Consider the following 4761-nt stretch of genomic DNA (forward strand, 5'->3'; position numbering starts at 1 on the left):
GTAAAACCCAATTTATTGATTCGACACAAGGGGAGACAAAGAATACTTGAAAGCCTTAACAGCGGAGTTGTCAATTCAGCTGCACCTGGAAACAGACTTGCTCGCAAGAGTTTATCGATAGTAACGGTTTTATAGCGATAGCGATGAGTGAAATAACAGCGAGCAGAGTAACAAAGACAGCAGTAGTAATTTTAGTAAACAGCAGGATTAAAATACTGTAGGCACGGGGACGGATGACGGGCGTTGCATGGATGAGAGAAACTCATGTAACAATCATAGCAGGGCATTTGCAGATAATAATAAAACGGCGTCCAAGTACTAATCAATCAATAGGCATGTGCTCCAATTATAGTCGTACGTGCTCGCAATGAGAAACTTGCACAACATCTTTTGTCCTACCAGCCGGTGGCAGCCGGGCCTCAAGGGAAACTACTGGATATTAAGGTACTCCTTTTAATAGAGTACCGGAGCAAAGCATTAACACTCCGTGAACACATGTGATCCTCACATCGCTACCATTCCCTCCGGTTGTCCCGATTTCGTCACTTCGGGGCCATTGGTTCCGGACAGCGACATGTGTATACAACTTGCGGGTAAGACCATAAACAATGAATATCATGATGAAATAATAACATGTTCAGATCTGAGATCATGGCACTCGGGCCCTAGTGACAAGCATTAAGCATAACAAGTTGCAACAATATCATAAAAGTACCATCTACGGACACTAGGCACTATGCCCTAACAATCTCATCCAATCCCTACCATCCCCTTCGGCCTACAGCGGGGGAATTACTCACACATGGACGGGGAAAACATTGCTGGTTGATGGAGAGGCGTTGGCGGTGATGGCGGTGATGATCTCCTCCAATTCCCCGTCCCGGCGGAGTGCCAGAACGGAGACTTCTGGCTCCCGCGACGGAGTTTCGCGATGTGGCGGCGCTCTGGAGGGTTTCTGGCGACTTCGACTTCTCCCCGTGCGTTTTTAGGTCGATGCGAATAAGTAGTCCGAAGGGGGCGTCGGAGGCCAGCCGAGGGGCCACACCACATGGCCGCGCGGGCCCCCCGGGCCGCGCCGCCATATGGTGTGGGGCCCTCGGGCCTCCACTTCAATTGTCCTTCGGCTCCGGCGATATTCTAGGAAAATAGGCCCTTTCGTCAAAATCCCGAGGTTTTTCCCGAAAGTTGGATTTCGCACAAAAACGAGACACCAGAACAGTTCTGCTGAAAACAGCGTTAGTCCGCGTTAGTTGCATCCAAAATACACATATTAGAGGCAAAATAATAGCAAAAGTGTTCGGGAAAGTAGATACGTTTTGGACGTATCAACTCCCCCCAAGCTTAGCTTATTGCTTGTCCTCAAGCAATTCGGTTAACAACTGAGCGATAAAAGAACTTTCACGAACACATTTGCTCATATGATGTATATATTCTCATGATATGGCTAATACTTGAGCAGTTCATAATAAGGTACATGCAAATAAGATCATCTAACAGCTATGCCAATCATGAAGAGGTACCAACAATTAATAATAAGCATCATGAATCATATATATAAGCAGGATTGCAATGTTCATAAGAGAGTATGATAAAGTGGTATCTCGCTTGCTCGTATTTGATTGGCAAAACATAAATGCCCGGGCACCTCCGGAGTTCATAGAAAGACTAGAAGTAGTGATTGTCAAAGATAAAAGCATCAAAGTTATACCACAATCAATCATATTTTGAGACAAGCATATTATACTAAGAATGACAGTTGTGCTCTCAAGAAAGTGCTCAAAGAAAGGATGGAGACACAACATAAAAGTAAAAGATTGACCCTTCGCGAGAGGGAAGCAGAGATTAACATGCGCTAGAGCTTTTCATTTGTAAAGCGAGGAGTAAAATTATTTTGAGAAGTGTTTGTTGTTGTCAACGAATGGTAATGGGTACACCAACTACCTCGCCAACCGGACTTTCAAGAGCGGCTCCCATGAATTATTTGCATTTTTATGTGGCACTCCTTCCAACCTTTCTTACACAAACCATGGCTAACCGAATCCTCGGGTGCCTGCCAACAATCACATACCATGAAGGAGTGCCCTTTTTAATTTAGTTTTATTATGATGATGACACTCCCCCCAACCTTTGCTTACACAAGCCATGGCTAACCGAATCCTTCGGGTGCCGTCCAACAATCACAAACCATGGAGGAGTGTCTATTTAAGTTAACTAGCTGAGTGACCCGCGCAATTGCGCGGCTAGATTTGTTATATATTTTCATGCGAAACATAGTACAAATGCAGATGCTCGCTAATAAGTACATGCTCTCACCTGTATGAATGCACACACGTATAACTTTCCCATCTTACCCGTATGAGCATCTTCGAGCGACTGAGTCAAAGAGATTGATTTGAAAGGTCATATATTTGCATGTTGTGATTCTTCCTAATCCCTAGTTTACAAATCCTCTTCATTAGTTATAGTTGTCGTTCTATTCGTTAATTATATAACTAATTCATGTTTTTTCTCGCCCGAGATCTCCGAAATCTCGTCAAAAACCGATTATTCCAGTTACCACCAGGAAAAAAATTACCCGACAAAAAAAAAATTAAAGATGTTTCATAAATTTTAAACAAAAATACAAATTTGTTTGAGACATCTCGAGCAAGTATTTCCGGAAACCAGTACCGTGCCGCCGTTATTATTTTACAACCGCGAAAAAATTGCACGTCATAAGAACCAATAGTTTTCCAAAATAATATTATCAATTTTCCACCTCTACATGGGCTTCTAGCCATCATGAAATTTCACTCTTCTCGTCCTGCCTTCTGCTTGCCGAATCAATGCATGTTGATACAAAACCCATTCAAGGCTATGAGTGGGTCATTTGACAGACACATGCGGACAAATGAAATAAAAACTTATGTTTCAACTTTTATCTCATGTTTTAGTTGTTGAAAAGATTTTGTATATACCAACTCTCATATGAAATTTATTCAAAATTTAGATAATCATAGAATTCATATAGAGATAGTAGATATTTTTGTTTGGACGGGTGACATATGCAGTATGAATCAACTCAACGGGTAAACAATAAGCGATGCATACTTGTAGAATAGGATTTTCATGCATACATTAGTTAGATGTTAACTAAACTTGAATGAATCAAGAGCTCAATGCTTGCCAAATTGTGCAACTGACGGCGTTGTGTCGACTGTAGTATGTCAACAAATCATCGTCCCTACTCCCTAGCATCTCACAGAGGTGCAACAGTTATGAATTATGATGGCTAATTTGTTCGCTATCTTTGATCTTTACAATGAATGATCACGGTTTGCAGCATTTGGGATTCTCGTCTTGGCGTCACAGCATTCAACTGAAAGATTGACTTAGATATCCTCTTTGGCATCTGTGCAAAATTCTGGTGGATGAACATCCTCTTCACGCCTGCTTTTTGCTTGCGGATTGGAAGCCTGCTCCATCGATCTCATCTCATTTGATTTAAGATGAGTATACTGGAGTACATCTTAAACGGAAGAGAAAAAACCAAGAAGGCGGTGCAACAGTGAGGCGATTGGTAGTATGTTCCATCCAATTCAGAGCTTGCTTTCGTATGTAGTTCACACGTTCTCATCTTTTCTCTCGAAATTCTTCGGCTTATACGACATCCAAACCCGTGGACGTTCTCATTTAACATTTAAACTTGGCTGGCCCGGCAACCCAATCTGTCTTCTGTGCGCCTCCGCCTTCGAGGACATCATATGCGTGAAACCTTGCTCACCTTGCTGCGATGGGCGCTCAACATGATCCCTTAACTCCCTCGCCGCAAAGAACTGCTGCCCATCCCCGTAAAGAAAAGCAGAAAACCCTGGACGGCCTCAAAGCCGAGTTTTTCCGATCCTTCAGAACAAACCCACCGGGGATGGAGGTGCCCCTACCTGCTTCTCTTACGGCTTGTGACGACTGAGTTTATAGCAGACCGGAAGGGAGTAGCGGGCGCCGGCCAGGTGTAACGGGAGGGTGCCGCAGAATACGGCGGCTGCATGCACAACAACTATTTGAGAGGAAACTGTGAGAGCTCTGTTTCCTGCGATGTGTATCATGAGCCGGCGAGCTGCAGTCGGAAGTAAACCGGCGGCAGCCCAGGGATGGATTTAAGGTAGATTATAGATGCGAGCGGAGAAGATAAAAGAAGTCAAAGGCAATCTTGTTAATTAGGCTCTTGTTATGCCGAGCAGGCATCGCCACGGTACCTGTAACCTGATCAGTTTCCCTTTAATCTTGAGCGTTCCATCAGCCATGCGTGCTGCATGCAAACTCTTCGAGTCTATTTTATCTGAGCACCAAACACGGTTGTTAGTTTATGTGTAAATCAATTAGGATACGTGATCTTTTCTAGTACTTCAATCCGACCTGAACGCATGCACATGATCGACATTTTTTTACCTTGGCAGGCTCTCTTGTACGTGAGATGATATACCTTTTAGATTTTTTTAATTGATAACTTTAGATTAGATTATTTTAAATCTGGGGCGTCCTTTGTGTATTGCTTATGCCTAGTTAATCCTGACCGTTGCTTGTCTTGTACTTTAATTATATAATAGATTAATTCGGGACTGGGAATCCCATTGCCAGCTCTTTTTGCAAAATTATTGGATAAGCGGATGTGCCACTATTCCATATGAGAGTCCGTCAGAAGTAAATGACAAGGTTGAAAGCTAAACACCACATACTTCCTCATGAGCTATGAAACATTAACACAAATTAAGAAGCATTTTG

This window comes from Lolium rigidum, chromosome 2, assembly GCF_022539505.1.
Source record: "Lolium rigidum isolate FL_2022 chromosome 2, APGP_CSIRO_Lrig_0.1, whole genome shotgun sequence".
Taxonomy (NCBI): domain Eukaryota; kingdom Viridiplantae; phylum Streptophyta; class Magnoliopsida; order Poales; family Poaceae; genus Lolium; species Lolium rigidum.